Source organism: Macaca thibetana, chromosome 13 (assembly GCF_024542745.1).
Source record: "Macaca thibetana thibetana isolate TM-01 chromosome 13, ASM2454274v1, whole genome shotgun sequence".
Classification (NCBI taxonomy): domain Eukaryota; kingdom Metazoa; phylum Chordata; class Mammalia; order Primates; family Cercopithecidae; genus Macaca; species Macaca thibetana.
This window is the reverse complement of record NC_065590.1, coordinates 45,239,258-45,255,968: the sequence shown is the minus strand read 5'-3', so window position 1 is coordinate 45,255,968 and position 16,711 is coordinate 45,239,258. Positions and strand designations below refer to the sequence as shown.

Below are 16,711 nucleotides of genomic sequence, written 5' to 3'. Positions count from 1 at the left end.
GGAATATTAGGCACTGATTTGCTTAGACAAATGAGCAAAAATCTCTATTAACACATTTTTCTACAGCTTGAACAATTTCCCCTTAATAGAATTTCATTGACTTTTGAGATAGAAAGTCATCTGGTGTCATCTGGGGCTTCTGCTTTACAAATGCTAAACATTTATAGTATGATGTTAGTTCAGTCTTATGGACATTGTGGCTGTCTCCCCACTTGTGTTGCAGCCATGTGATTATAGGGTAGGAGAGATGGAGTTCTTATTTTCAGAGATTACCTCTGATTTGCTTATTTAATCAGGCAATTCTATGGCTCTTCTCACAGTAATTGCCAGGTCTAAGCAAATCAGTGCCTACTCTTCCCCTGGCTAAAGGGGAATATGTCCAAATTGAGCCAATGAGATATGAGAGATTACCTGGGGGACTCTGAAAAAGAAGATTCTGAATCCTTCTGAGAGAGCCAGCAGGTGGATAACCACCCATCATGGTTTGCCTGGGACTGCAACATTTTCCTGAACATAGAAATTTCAGCGCAAAATCCAGGACAGTCTGGGCAAACTGATAATTTGTCTCAATAGTTACCAGAAGTGAACCCTTTCTTTCCTTCTGGGCAGTGTTATGTGCAGATGTGAAGCTTGTGACTTCTGAGGACATTTTGCCATAAAGAAGGAAGCTAGTCTTATAATGAAGTTGACAGAGCAGTAAGCTACTAGAAAAACGAAATTGGGTACAGTATTAGGCCATTCTTGTGTTGCTATAAAGAAATACCTGAGACTGGGTAATTTATGAAGAAAAGAAGTTTAATTGGCTCATGGTTCTGCAGGTTTCACAGGATGCATAGTGCCAGTATCTGCTCAGCTTCTGGGAAGGCCTCAGGGAGCTTTTACTCATGGTGAAAAGCAAAGAGGGAGCAGGCATGTCACACGTCAAAAGCAGGAACAAAAGGGAGTGGCAGGGTGGGGAGTCCTACACACTTAAACAACCAGATCTTGTGACTTCTCACTCACTGTTGCAAAGATAGCACCAAGCCATGAGGAATCCACTTCCATGACCAAACACCTCCCCTCCCACCAGGCCCCATCTCCAACATATGGGTTACATCTCAACATGAGATTTGCACGGGGACAAATACCCAAACTATATCAGGTACATTATGGCATTAAAAAATGCCCTGAATCAGGCCGGGCGCGGTGGCTCATGCCTATAATCTCAGCACTTGAGGAGGCTGAGGTGGGCGATCACCTGAAGTCAGGAGTTCAAGACCAGCCTGGCCAACGTGGTGAAACCCCGTGTCTACTAAAAATACAAACATTAGCTGGGCATGGTGGCGGGTGTCTGTAATCCCAACTACTTGGGAGGCTGAGGCAGGAGAATCGCTTGAACCTGAGAGGCGGAGGTTGCAGTGAGCCGAGATCACACCATTGCACTCCAGCCTGGACAAGAGAGCAAGACTCCATCTCAAAAAAAAAAAAATCCCCTGAATCAAATTAACTCTAAAGCTTCCTTTACCTCTGGTCTTTTCAGTTAAATAAGCTTATGTGTGTGTGTGTGTGTGTGTGTGTGTGTGTGTGTGTGTGTGTGTGTGTGTATCTTCTTTTTTGTTTATGCTTACTTGAATTTAGTTTCTGCTATTTACAACATAAGGATTGCTTAAGGACACAGTCTTGTGGCAGAGAGTACTGGCTGACCCTCAAAATCACTCTTCCTCTTTCAATGGTAACATAATCCTCAATTTTTAAGTGGGTATAACTGCCCAGAATATAAATACATCTCCAAGTCTTTCTTGTGGCAAGGTGTAGCCTTGTGAGTATGTTCTGGCCAAAAAGATATAAGCAGAAATATTGTGTACAGCTTTCAGGAAGTGTCCTTAAAAGAGGAACTGTGTGCTTTCTCCTTTACCCTTCCTTCCTGAGATGACTGGAGCTATGTTACAACCATTTTAGATCATGAGAGAATTACGAAGAAATCTAGGTCATGCATGGCAGAGCATCAGAAAGAAGGAACCTGGGTTTCTGACACAATGAAACACTATATCCACCTTGGGGCACTTACTTCCTACTTTATGTTAGAGAAAAATAGACATACATGATATAAGCTACTGTTATTCTGGGGTTTTCTTTTTTCGTTATTCAAAGCTGAGCCAAATCCTAGCTAACACTAAACCTTATATATGTTTCATTATGTACTTAAAAAAAAATTTTTTTTAGACAGGGTTTCAGTCTGTCACCCTGGCTGGAGTGCAGTGGCACAATCACAGCTCACTGCAGCCTTGATCTCCCAGGCGCAAGTGATCTTCTTGCCTCAGTCTCCTAAGTAGCTGGGACTACAAGTGCACACCACCATGCCCAGTTAATTTTCTTTTTTGTTTGTTTGTTTGTAGAGACAGGGTTTCACCATGTTACCCAGGCTGGTCTCAAACTCCTGAGCTCAAGCAATCTGCCTGCCTCAGCCTCCCAAAGTGATGGGATTACAGACATGAGCTACTGCACCTGGCCTCATGATGTACTGTTTTTTTTGTTGTTGTTGTTGTTGTTTTAGTTTTAGTTTTTTTTTTTGAGACGGAGTTTCGGTCTTGTTGCCCAGGCTGGAGTGCAATGGTGTGATCTTGGCTCACTGTAACCTCCGCCTCCCAAGTTCAAGCGATTCTCCTGCCTCAGCCTCCTGAGTAGTTGGGATTACAGGCATGTGCCACCATGCCCAGCTAATTTTGTATTTTTAGTAGAGACGGAGTTTCTCCATGTTGGTCAGGCTGGTCTCAAACTCCCGACCTCAGGTGATCCACCCGCTTTGGCCTCCCAAAGTGTTGGGATTATAGGCGTGAGCCACTGTGTCCAGCCCTCACGATGTGCTTTCTAATAAGTCAAACTCTACCATGTAACTTATGAATCATAAATGAATCCCACTCCAAATTTCTGAATTATTCCAATTTTTATTAGACATTTTTGATGGGATAAATGAGCATTAGTAGTAAATGTGCTATATTGCAAGAGAAACAAAAAATGGGAGAATGAACGTGAACTTTTTTTTTTCTAGTATATTGAGTGTGGAAGTCTTAAACCTTCCAGTTATTAAAAGGGTCAATGATGGATCCAATAGTTTAAATTATAATGTTAATATTTGGACGTGGAAATATATTTTTAAATTATTTATATTCAATCAGCTTTAAAATATTGTAAAACTAGAAAACTGTAATTCAAATTATCTTCTTGTAACATAACTGCTTTAGGAAGTTTCTAGTTCCAAGGAAGATGGAGTGAGCAAATCCCAACCTGTCTTTCCTACTGAATGTAGCTATTAACCTGGAAAGAATGCATGGCTCCCAAACTTGAGGACTCTGAAAAGTAAATCGAAACAGAAAGGTTGGAGAAGAAGGCATGAATATGAAGTACCACTGAACATGCAGAGAACTTACCATTTTTTCCCCTCTGATATCGCTAGTCTGGACTCAGTGCAGCCTAAAAGCCTGAGGTCCAAATCAGTGTGGACAGAAAGAGCTCCAGGAGAAGGCTTCTAGATCTGGCTTGAGGGGTGGGAAAAAAGTTTCCTTAATATACAGACAAAGTGGGAGAAATCTCATGTGCCTTGTTTTTTGTTTTGATTTGTTTTGCTTTGTTTTTTTTTTTTTTTTTTTTTTTTTTTTTTCTCCATTCTCTAGCACCCAAACCTCAAGAAATCCTATAAGAGCAGAAGTGAAAGTGACAGTAAATGGTAAGAGGAGCAGGCAGGTGCCAAAAACTTTGAGAAAAAACAACTTTCCTCTCTAATCAGAGGTGCTGTGTTCCCACAAATCAGAGTAGGGTAAATGGCAAACCCCCACTGCTTTCTTTTTTCATCTCTGTCCTCCCACTGCCTCGCTCCAGACATAAGCATAGTTACGGGAAGTGAACAGCAAAGTAGTGTAAGTACTTGGCTGGGCACAGTGGCTCATTCCTATAATCCCAGCACTTTGGGAGGCTGAGGTGGGAGGATCACTTGAGCCCATGAGTTCGAGACCAGCCTGGGCAACACAGTGAGACACTGTCTCTACAAAAAATACAAAAATTAGTTGGGTGTGGTGGTGCATGCCTGTAGTCCTGGCTACTCAGGAGGCTGAGGTGGGAGGATCTCTTGAGCCCAAGAGGTCAAGGCTGCAGTGAGCTGAGATTGTACACCTCAGCTTGGGCAACAGAGAGAGACTCTGTCTCAAAAAATAAAATAAAAAACAAAACCCTAGTTTTCTGATCAGAGAACTATAAAAGGGAGCCCCAAGGAATTGGGATAAAACCTGGAAACTGAGTAGAGGAAGGAGCAAAAGTTTTATCATTTCTGAGGTAACTCCCAGGCTGTGCATGTGTGGATCTGATCCTCAACACTGTACCGCAGGCTGTGAGAACTGAACTACACAGTTCCTGCCCCAGACCTTGACTAACCACTGGGTGGAGAACATTCAGGACTGATCCAAATAACACTGCAAAGCCTTTGAAAACAGAACTGATATTAAAATTACAACCTAGAGAAGTCTAATTGGAGTTTACAGTCTAATCCCAACCTGATTGATTATGGCTAACACAAAAATATCAACATTCACTCCAGGATTTAAACAAAACCTCTAGTCTTGTAGCATAGTATTCAAAATATCCAGGATACAATCTAAAATTACTCAGCATTTGAGAAACCAGAAAAATCTAAACTGGGAAAAGATAATTGATAGACACTAACACTAAGATGACACAGATGTTGGCATTATCTGACAAAGACATTAAAGTAGATATTATAAAAATATTCTAAGAACATCCTTGAAATAAATGAAAACATAAAAAAGAAAGTCTTGGCAAAGACTTCCTTTTTTTTTTTTTTTTTTTTGAGATAGAGTTTCACTCTTGTTGCCCAGGCTGGAGTGTAATGGTGCAGTCTCAGCTCACTGCAACCTCTGCTTCCCGGGTTCAAGTGATTCTTCTGCCTCAGCCTCCCAAGTAGCTGGGATTACAGGCATCCGACACCATGCCCAGCTAATTTTTGTATTTTAGTAGAGATGGGGTTTCACCATGTTTTTCAGGCTGGTCTCAAACTCCTGACCTCAGGTGAGGTTGCCCACCTCAGCCTCCCAAAGTGCTGAGATTACAGGTGTGAGCCACCACACCCTGCCACGATTTCCTATTCCTATTGTATTTAGTTTTTCCATTTGAGAACTGAAAAATACAATAGCCAAAATTTAAAACCCACTGGATGGGATCAGGACAGAATGGAGATGGCAGAGGAAAGAGTCAGTGACCTAGAAGATACATAATAGAAATTACTGATCTGAATAACTGAGAGAAAAAATTATATAAAAAATAGAGAAGAACAGAGCCTTGAGGATCTGTAGGATAGTACTAAAATGCCTCATGTATATTATTAGAGTCCCAGAGAGGAGAAAGACTATGATGTAGAAAAAGGTGTTTGGCCAGGCGCAGTGGCTTTTGCCTGTAATCCCAGCACTTTGGGAGGCCGAGGTGGGTGGATCATCTGAGGTCAGGAGTTTGAGACCAGCCCAGCCAACATGGTGAAACCCCATCTCTACTAAAAACACAAAAATTAGCCGGATGTGGTAGTGCTGGACTCCTTGAGGTTATCTACTGGGACATTTAGAGTCTATTGTTCAAGGAATGCAGTCTTGCAAGCCTACTGTAGACCAAGCAGCTGACCTCTTCTTCCACACACCCCCTTCTCGCTATCTCTTTTGCCTAATAAATATGGAGGGCTGTGTAAAGCTCAGGACCCTTGTCTACTAGAGGCAAGGTGCCCCCTGACCCCTTCTTCCAAACATACTCTTTTGTCTTTGTCTTTATTCCCACGCTCGCTTCCCTTCGTTCAGTCCACCAGGGATTGAGATCGGTTACAACACCACTGCACTCCAACCTAGGCAACGGTGAGACTCCGTCTCAAGAAAAAAGAAAAAGGCATTTGAAGAAATAATGCTTGAAAACCTTTCAAATTTGTTGAAAGACGTGAACATACAGATTCAAGAATCCCAACAAACCTCAAAAGGATAAACCCAAAGAAATCCATCCTCAGACACATCATAATCAAACTGGTGGATAACTAAACACATACAAAAAACCTTCCTTTTTTTAAGAGAGAAGGTCTCACTCTGTTGCCCACGCTCATTACAGCCTCAACCTCCTGGGCTCAGGAGATCCTCCAGCCAAAGCCTGTTGAGCAGCTAGGAGCACAGGTGTATACCATCATGCCTGCATAATTTTGTCCTTTTTTGTAGAGAGAGGGTCTCACTATGCTGCACAGGCTGGTCTCAAACTCCTGACCTCAAGTAATCCTCCCACCTCCGTCTCCTAAAGTGCTGGAATTACAGGTGTGAGCTACTACACCCAGCCAAAAAACTCTTGAAAGAGATTTTTTCCAGGAATCTAGAGGGGAAAAAATGCATTACATAGGGGAAAAATAATGATGGATTTTTTTATAAGAAATAATGAAGACCAGAAGAGGCAAATAATTTATAAAGTGCTGAAAGATTTTAATATTCCCCTCAATTTTATAGCCAACAAAAATCCTTCAGAATTGAGGTGAAATAAAACAGTCTCAGATGAATGAAAATTAAGAGAATTTGTGGCAAGACCTGTGCTTAAAAAAAAAAAAAGGCCAGGCACGATGGCTCAAGCCTGTAATCCCAGCACTTTGGGAGGCCAAGACGGGCAGATCACGAGGTCAGGAGATCGAGACTATCCTGGCTAACACGGTGAAACCCCGTCCCTACTAAACAAAATACAAAAAACTAGCCAGGTGTGGTGGCAGGTGCCTGTAGTCCCAGCTACTCGGGAGGCTGAGGCCGGAGAATGGCGTAAACCTGGGAAGCAGAGCTTGCAGTGAGCTGAGATCCGGCCACTGTACCCCAGCCTGGGTGACAGAGCGAGACTCCGTCTCAAAAAAAAAAAAAAAAAGCTAAAGGAAGTTTTCAGGCAAAAGGGAAATTATACTAAAAGTGAACTTAGGACATTAGGAATAAAGAGGCTGGGTGAGGTGGCCCACACCTATAATCCCAGCACTTTGGGAAGCTTAGGTGGACAGATCACTTGAGGTCAGCAGTTCAAGACCAGTTTGGCCAACATGGTGAAACCCCATCTTTACTAAAAATACAAAATTTAGCTGGGCATGGTGGTGCATGCCTGTAGTCCCAGCTACTGGGGAGGCTGACGTGAGAGAATCACTTGAACCCAGGAGGCCAAGGTTGCAGTGAGACAAGATCACACCACTTCACTCCAGCTGGGGAAACAGAGTGAGACCCTGTCTCAAAAAAAAAAAAAATGAAGAGCAACAGAAATGGTAAGTATATAGGTAAATATAATGAATTATTCTTCTATGCTTGTAGTTCTTTAAAATATGTTCGATGGTTAAAAGCAAAAATTATAACAATGTCTGATAGGGTTTTCAGTGATTACAGATGTCGTACATAAGACAGCAATAAGATATGGAGGGGGAGTATACAGTGGTAATGTTTTTAAATCTCACCTACAGTGGTAATATATTAATTTTAAGTAGACATTGAAAAGTTATATATGTTTCAATCCCTTGAGCAATCATTTAAAAATTGGACAAAAACATAAAGTAAAAATGTCAATACATCGATTAAAATGGAATACTAGGCCAGACACGGTGGCTCACGCCTGTAATTCCAGCACTTTCAGAGGCCAAGGCGGGCAGATCACCTGAGGTCAGGAGTTCGAGACCAGCCTGGCCAACATGGTGAAACCCCATCTCTATTAAAAATACAAAATTAGCCAGGTGTGGTGGCGCACACTTATAATCCCAGCTACTCCAGAGGCTGAGGCAGGAGAATCACTTGAACCCAGGAGGAGGAGGTTGCAGTGAGCTGAGACCGCGCCATTGCACTCCAGCCTAGGCAAAAAGAGTAAAACTCCATCTCAAAAAAAAAAAAAAAGGAATACTAAAAAATGCTCAAATAAAACACGGAAGAATGCAGGACAGGGGAAATAAAGGAATGGAAAACAGAGGAACCAAATAGAAAACAAGTAATAAAATGGTTGACTGAAACCCATATATCAGTAGTTATATTAAATGTAAATTACCTTAATGCACCAACTAAAAACAGAGATTGTCTAAATGAACCTCAAAAAACCCATGACCCAATATGTGCTATTATAAGAAACTTGTGTCACATATGATATAGAGATTAAAGGTAAAGGAATGGAAAAAGATATAACATGCAAACTCTAATCAAAAGAAAACTTGGATGGCTATATGGATATAGGACAAGATAAACTTCAGAGCAAATAAAGTGGCCAGGGATAAAGAAAGTCATTTCATAACAATAAAGGAGTCTGTCCATTAAGTGGACATAAGAATTCTAATTGTTTTTGCACCTAACAATGGAGCTTCAAAATACATTAAGCAAAGCCTGTAAGAAGTAAAAGAATAGACAAATCCACAATTATTATTGGAGAATTCCACACTCCAGTCTTGAAAACAGATAAAACAGACAGAAAATCAACAAAAACATAGAAGATACAGATATGGAAGAATTAAACTTCAAGGTCTAATACAATATAACACTTCACCCAACAACAGAAGAATACATATTCTTTTTAAGGGCACAAGGAGGATTAACAAAGATAGACGATGTACTGGATCATAAAACAAACAATAACCAATTAAAAAGAACAGAAAATAATACAAACTATGTTGTCTGACCATAATGAAATTAGAAATCAATAACAGAAACAAGATAACAAGAAAATCTCCAAACAGTTGGATATTATACAATGCACTTTAAAATAATCCATGGATCAAAGAGGAAGTCTAAAAGAAAATCAGGAAATGTTTTGAAGTTTTTTTAAAAAAAGAAAATGGAACATATCAAAACTGTGAGATGCAGCTAAAGCAATGTTTAGAGGAAATTTTATAGCATTAAAATGCTTATATTAGGCCAGGCAGGGTGGCTCATGCCTGTAATCCTAGCACTTTGGGGAGGCCCAGATGGATCGCTTGACCTCATGAGTTTGAGACCAGCCTGAGCAACATGGCAAAACCCCATCTCTACAAGAAATACAAAAATTAGGCTGGGTGCGGTGGCTCAAGCCTGTAATCCCAGCACTTTGGGAGGCCGAGACAGGTGGATCACGAGGTCAGGAGATCGAGACCATCCTGGCTAACACGGTGAAACCCCGTCTCTACTAAGAAATACAAAAAACTAGCCGGGTGAGGTGGCAGGCGCCTGTATTCCCAGCTACTCGGGAGGCTGAGGCAGGAGAATGGCGTGAACCCGGGAGGCGGAGCTTGCAGTGAGCTGAGATCCGGCCACTGCACTCTAGCCTGGGCTACAGAGCGAGACTCCGTCTCAAAAAAAAAAAAAAAAAAAAAAAAAAAATACAAAAATTACCCAAGGATGGTGGTGCATGCCTGTGGTCCCAGCTACTCAAGAAGCTGGGGTGGTAGGATGCCTTGAGCCCAGGAGACAGAGGTTGCAGTGAGCTGAGATAGTGCCACTGCACTCCAGCCTTGGGGACAGAGCAAGACTGTCTGAAAAGTAATAATAATGATAATAATAATAATAATAGTAGGAAATGCTTATATTAGAAAAGAAAGCTCTCAAATCAATTACCTCAGTTTTCATCTTATGAAAACTAGGAAAAGGAAGAGTAAAATAAGCCCAAAGCAAGCAGAAGAAAGGAAATAATAAAACTAAGAGCATAAAAATCAATTAAATTGGAAACAGAAAAATAGAGAAAAATTAATAATCCAGAAGTTGGTTTTTTTAATGATCAATAAAATTGACAAACTTTTAGCAAGACTGACAAAGAGATAATACAAATTACCCATATCCAGACTGAAAGAGGCTGTACCACTAAAACTCTACAGACATTAAAAGGATAATAAGAGAACAATATAAACGACTTTATACACATAAACCATATACACATTAACTCAACAACTTAGATGGAATGGACCAATTCCTCGCAAACCACTGTTACAAGAAAAACTTCAGCTAAATTAAATTTAAAGGTGTTTAACTGAGCAAGGAATGATTCGTGAATCGGGCAGCCCTCAAAATCACAGCAGATTAAGAGAGACTCGAGCACAGCCATGTAGTGGAAGAAGATTTATGGACAGAAAAAGGAAAGTAACGTACAGAAAATGGAAGCGAGGTACAGAAACAGCTAGATTGGTTACAGTTCAGCGTTTGCCTTATTGGAACACGGTTTGAACAGTTGGCTACATTTGATTGGCCAAAACTCAGTGACTGGCACAGGTGTGGGCTATGTTCGGTTTATACCTCCACTTGTTATAGTTCACGATGTACAGAAAAACCTTTAGGTCGAACTTAAATATTCAAGGAGGCAGCTTTAGGCTAAACTTGATTTAACACCACAAACTACTAAAATTCACCCAAAATTAAATAGGAAGGGATGAAGAGGGAACAAGCCCCACCTCATTTTATGATGCCATCATTAGGCTGATGTTAAAATCAAAGACATTACAGAAAAGAAAGCTACACATTAATGTACCTTAATGACAGACAAATCTTCAATAAAATTTAATTCAGTAACAACAAATTGACCACATCATGACCAAGCAAGGATTAGTTTGGGAATGTGAGACTGGTTCCATATTTGAAAATCAATGTCAGCCAGGTGCAGTGGCTCACACCTGTAATCCCAGCACTTTGGAAGGCTGAGGTGAGCGGATCACCTGAGGTCAGGAGTTTGAGATCAGCCTGGCCAACATGGTGAAACCCTGTCTCAACTAAAAATACAAAAATTAGCCAGGCATGGTGGTGGGCACCTGTAATCCCAGCTACTCAAGAGGCTGAGGTAGGAGAATCGCTTGAACCCAGGAGGAAGAGTTTGCAGTGAGCTGAGATCTCGCCATTGCACTCCAGCCTGGGCAACGAGAGCAAAACTCCCTCTCAAAAAAAAAAAAAGAGAGAAAATAAAATCAATATCATCTACCATCTTAACAGCCTAAGGAAGGAAAACTACATGATTGTTAATTGATACATAATTACCAATCGTGTATCAATTGAGAAAAATAGAAAAGGTAAATGCCAATTTATGATTGAAAGAAAATAAAACCTCTCAGCAGACTAGGGATAGAAGGGACTTCCCTCAACATGATAGAGGGTATCTTCAAAAAAAAACCTACAGCTGACATTATCCTTAGTGATGAAAGGCTGAATGCTTTCCCCCTAAGATTAGGAACAAGGCACAGCTGTCTACTCTTACCACTCCTACTCAGCATGGTTATGGAAGTCCTAGCCAGTTAGCAAGAAAAAGAAAGAAAAGGCACACAGATTAGAAAGAAGGAAAACAACAACAGCAACAAAACCTTTCTTTATTTGCCGATGACATGGTTGTTTACAAAGAAAATCCTAAATAATCTGTCAAAAAAAAACTAGGACAAATAAGTGAGTTTAGCAAGGTTGCAGGATACAAAACTCAATTTTTTTTTTATTACTTCTTTTAATTTAAAATGTTTAAGTGCTTAGTTATTTTTTAAAGCCAGGGTCTCACTCTGTTACCCAGGGTGGAGTGCAGTGGTGCAATTATAGCTCATTGCAGTCTCCAACTCCTGAGCTCAAGTGATCCTCCCACCTCAGACTCCCAAGTAGCTGGGACTACAGGCATCCACCACCCTGCCTGGCTAATTTTTTTATTTTTTGTAAAGACAGGATCTGGCTATATTGCCCAGGCTTGTTTCAAACTCCTGGCCTCAAGTGCTCCTACCACCTCGGCCTCCCAAAGTGCTAGTATTACAGGCGTGAGCTTGAGGCCAGAGGTTCAAGACCAGCCTGGGCAACACAGCAAGACTGTCTCTACAGAAAATTAAAACTTAAAAAAAATTTAAAAAAAGAAAATTCTGGGAGAATTAGTGAATATTATTCCAATCTGAGGGACTAGGCAATATAATAGAAGACACTTTGAGGCAAATAATTTTTAGGTTTAGGAGTAGGTCAGAAACCTAATGACAAGGACGTCCATCTGGGTGACACAGGGAGCAGCCAGACATTGAAAGACAATGGGAAACAAGCAAATCTCTGAGTAAAGTACTGGCAAGATTTACAAGGCTGGGACTCAAGCCAGGCTCCTGGCCCAGCAGGGTGCTGCAACTGGAATCCAGTAACAAGGATTGAAAGTTAGACTAGTCCTTGAAGGAAAGCGACGGACTGACTGATTGTTCTTGAATGTGCACAGGGTCTCAGTTCATCTACAGGATGGAAAGTACTGTTCTGAATCCCTCACTAGTGCAGAGAGAGAAAGCAGTGTACCTCCAGGGATGTCTTGGAGATGCGGAGTGGAGGATTGGGACGGTTTTCATTGTAAAATGTGCTGTGAACAAAGAAATGCCTCCATAACATGAATGTTATTGAGTATCTGAGTTGTGATGTAGAATGTCATGTTTCTGAGATTTCTTGGGGACAATCCATACCATCTGTATCAGTCAGGATCCTGGAAACAGACAGGACTGTCACACTGGGTGAGGAGAGTTTATTAAAGGAGATATTTATAAAGGCAAGGCTTAGACAAAATAAGGTGGATGGATGCCGGGCATAGTGGCTCACACCTGTAATCCCAGCACTTTGGGAATTCAAGGTGGGAGTCCAGGGGTTCAAGACCAGCCTGGGCAACATGGTGAAACGCCGTTCTACAAAAAATACAAAAATTAGCTGGGCCTGGTGGTGTGCGCCTGTGGTCCCAGGTACTCTGGAGGCTGAGGTGGCAAGATGGCTCGAGCCCGGGATGCAGAGGCTGCAGTGAGCTGAGATCTTGCCACTGTACTCCAGCCTGGGCCACAGAGCAAAACTCCGTCTCAAAAAAAAAAAAAGAAAAATGGGTGGGGGATGCTGTAGTACCCCCAGGCTAGTAACAGCAGGGAGCTATGACCCCCCTAATGCTTGAAGGGGGAAAGAGTAGGGGTGGTTGCTAAACCCTTGAGGGAGAACTGGGTTGTGTGAGCCCTTGACAGGAGCCATAGCTTTCGCTAGAAGAAAAGCCAACCTGTGGCTATGTGGCAGTGGGGGAGCCAGGGAAATAAGCACCCCTTCCTCACTGTCTCACCAACTTCCTGTCAGGACCAGCAACCCTCCACATGTGTTGAACCCACTAGAAGCCGGGAGGTAAGGGAGCCCAGTGATGCAGTCCAGGAGGGTCCGCCTCTCAGGGCACAGAGCCGGCAAAAAAAGGCTAGAGAATTAATCTGAAGGGAAAAATAGAAGACTGTCTATGGCATGCACATTGCTATTAACTTGACTCAAAGAGGGTGTCCAGGCCTGAGTATTTTGGCTTTCCCATCTGTTTTTGCCTCTGTTATTACATCTTGGATTTTAGGCTTACCATAGGCCCTCTGTCCACTAAATTCACACACTTTCAGGGAGGGTCAAAGCTGAATCATCTCCGAACCCCTGGGTCGCTATTAATTCCAATCAAAGCCAGAAAAGGAAAGCCGGGACAGGAGAGAGTAACTGGGACCAAGCGCATAACTGGAGCTCTTACTCCTCTGAGCATGGTGCCAGTTATTTAGCTGAGGGGGCAGGCAGCCCTACAGTGCCCTGTGAGGGAACAGAAGCGCAGCCCTAGGAGGCAGCCCTCCCTGGCTGGAGGAAGGGGCTGAGCATGAACCAAACCTCTGTGAGGGGGTTGTTATCACTCTGCCGGATTCCGTCCAAATAAGTAAAGGCTTCATTCCGATTTCCACTGGAGCATAACTACCAGAAAATAATGAAAACTGGCCCAATGAAAGGAATACTCTGTTGGCAGCTTTCTGCTGCTTTTTTTTTGGACTTTTACCTTCTTGCTTTTTAAGTTTTTGCCACTGGCAGAATGAGATATGGTTCTTTTTTGCAAGAAAAAGAACCATACATTTTAGCGTAGAGAGACAGATGTAAAGAGAGACGTCTATAAAGACGCTAAGTGTGTTACACTTAAATTGCCTTCTACCAATGCATTCTTTCATTAACAGTAAAAATGAACAGTTGAGGCCCAGCGCAGTGACCCATGCTGGTAATCCCAGCACTTTGGGAGGCTGAGGCGGGCAAATTGTTTGCACCCAGGAGTTTGAGACCAGCCTAGGCAACAACAACAACAAAAAATTAGCCAGGCATAATGGTGGGCACGTTTAGTCCCACTACTCAGGAGGCTGAGGCGGGAGGATCATTTGAGTGTGGGAGGTGGAGGTTGCAGTGAGCCAAAGGTTGCAGCGAGCTGAGCTCGCACCACTCCACTCCAGCCTGGGCGACGAGCAAGACCTTGTCTCAAAAAAAAAGAAAAACAAAGGGCGAGCGCAGTGGCTCATACTGTAATCCCAGCACTTTGGGAGGCTGAGGCAGGTGGATCCCCTGAGGTCAGGAGTTCCAGACCAGCCTGGCCAACATGGCGAAACCCCATCTGTACTAAACATACAAAAAATTAGCCAGGCGTGGTGGCAGGCACCTGTAATCCCAGCTATTCAGGAGGCTGAGGCAGGAGAATCACTTGAACCCAGGAGAAGGAGCTTGCAGTGAGACCAGATCGTGCCACTGTACTCCAGCCTGGGCGACAAAAGGGAAAGTCCGTCTCAAACAAACAAACAGACAAAAAACAGTTGTTATGATTGTGGAACATGCAGTGGAAGTGAGATGTAACTTCTTTATAATAATAGCCTATGTGCACATTTTAAATGAAAAGTATGTATGGCTTTTATAATTATTTTCCTTTTTTCTGTTATGTTTGTTCTGATTACATTTATTGAAATGTAAAAATAAAAATCAGCAATTGATGTACAATACATGAGAATCAAAGGAAAATCTGGTGGTGTTTCTGATGCCTCTTGAACATTTCGAGATGTTTGAATAGGTGTCTGTGAATTTTCATTTACAAAGTTAAACTATTAGTCCAAAAATAGCTTAGATTATTATTCCAAAAATAGATTAGAGAAATACCGTATTTTCAAAATGCGATATTTCTAGTGATTTGAAGTTTCTGGGTGAGTTTTTACAATGCTTGAGGAAATAATACATTACACAAGTCATAAAAGTTTACAGCACTAGCAAGCGAGTGAAAGCATCTTCGTCATATCGCTTCTATGCATGTGTTTTAAACAAACTGTTTATTTGATTAGTAATATTTGGAATCAAAATTTAGACCGCTTATTGCTAGACAGCAAATGTAGACTGCAGGCCTTTTTTGTACAGTTGAATGACATCAGAGCAGATTATTTTATCTATAGACCAAAAACAACACCACCACCCTTTGCAGGCTGAGTTTGTTTTTTTGTGACAGGGTCTCACTCTGTTGCCCAGGCTGGAGTGCAGTGGAACCATCTCGGCTGGCTGCGTCCTCCGCCTCCCGGGTTCAAGCCATTCTCCTGCCTCAGCCTCCCGAGTAGCTGGGATTACAGGTGTGAGCCACTGTGCCTGGCCCAGGCTGAGCTTTTAATTCTTTCCCTTTTCTGCACTAGCAAAGAGGCAAGAAAAGGTTGGTTTTTCTTTATTTTTTTGTTTGTTTTTGAGACGGAGTCTCGCTCTGTCACCCAGGCTGGAGTGCAGTGGCGCGATTTCGGCTCACTGCAAGCTCCACCTCCCGGGTTCACATCATTCTCCTGCCTCAGCCTCCTGAGTAGCCGCGACTACAAGCGCCTGCCACCACGCCTGGCTAATTTGTTTTTTGATTTTTAGTAGAGCTAGGGTTTCACCATGTTAGCCAGGATGGTCTTGATCTCCTGACCTCGTGATCCGCCCACCTCGGCATCCCAAAGTGCTGGGATTACAGGCTTAAGTCACCATGCCCAGCCAAAAAAGGTATTTTGTTTATTGATGTTAAAGTATGATTTAAGACATATTCAAACTTCCCTTTATATTATCTCTACATATTAATAAAAATCTTTAAAATTAATAGCAGATATTGCAATTTGTAAAAGCATCAATTATGTCTTTACTTCGGTGATTTTAAATTATAGTTTCCCTGAATACTCAAATATTTAGCACAAATAGCTCCATGGAGATGACAAACGCAGCTCAAACACAATTCAATTCCTTTATTCTCCAGTGTGTGTGATCTGTTTCCATGGAAATTACATGTTGACCAGGAATTGTAAAAATACTATATGCAAACATATCTTAGAAGCAGACCTTTTTAGAGAATAATTGTGATTTACTTTGAGTCACTCCATTGAAACTGTTCAAATAATAGAAAATAAAACTGTATTTTTCTTCAGCAGAGACCCTTCTGCAATTTCCCTTAGCTCCATATGTTAATCTAATAGTATTGGAGATTATAGAGACTTTAATTTGCCTTTTGGTGAGAGTAAAATTAAATCTTAATGATTTAGGTAAATTTATTCATCAAAAAAGATTAAGAACTTAGTCTGAGCAAAGTGTTGTTCAGGGTACTAAAAAGAACACAGAGCCATGTACCAATACCATAATGGTGTAAAATGGGATGACTATGGTAAAGCTGATGATCAATGTGCTCTGGGAGTGTGAAGGAGGAAGGGAGATAAAGGAAGTCTTCTTGCATGACATGACATTTGAACTGGGTCTTGAAAATGAGAACCTGAGGCTGGGCACGGTGGCTCACGCCTATAATCCCAGCATTTTGGGAGGCCAGGGTGGGCAGATCACTTGAGGTCAGGAGTTCGAGACCAGCCTGGCCAACATGGCGAAACTTCATCTCTTCTAAAAATACAAAAATTAGCCAGGCATAGTGGCACATGTCTGTAATCCCAACTACTTGGGAGGCTGAGGTACAAGAA

General features: G+C 41.9%; 1 protein-coding gene across 15 annotated transcripts in view; it reads left to right on the top strand.

The window, feature by feature from the left end:
* Window positions 1–16,711, top strand: part of COMMD1 (copper metabolism domain containing 1) — a 960,866-nt gene that overhangs the window by 597,441 nt on the left and 346,714 nt on the right. Inside the window, exon 1 of one of the 15 annotated variants that reach the window (XM_050753526.1) lies at window positions 12,820–12,823. The exons of the other annotated variants lie outside the window; for them this stretch is intronic. The gene's annotated coding sequence lies outside the window, so the exon portion shown is untranslated. Of the gene's footprint in view, window positions 1–12,819; window positions 12,824–16,711 lie in introns of those variants that run through there. 15 annotated transcript variants of the gene reach the window in all.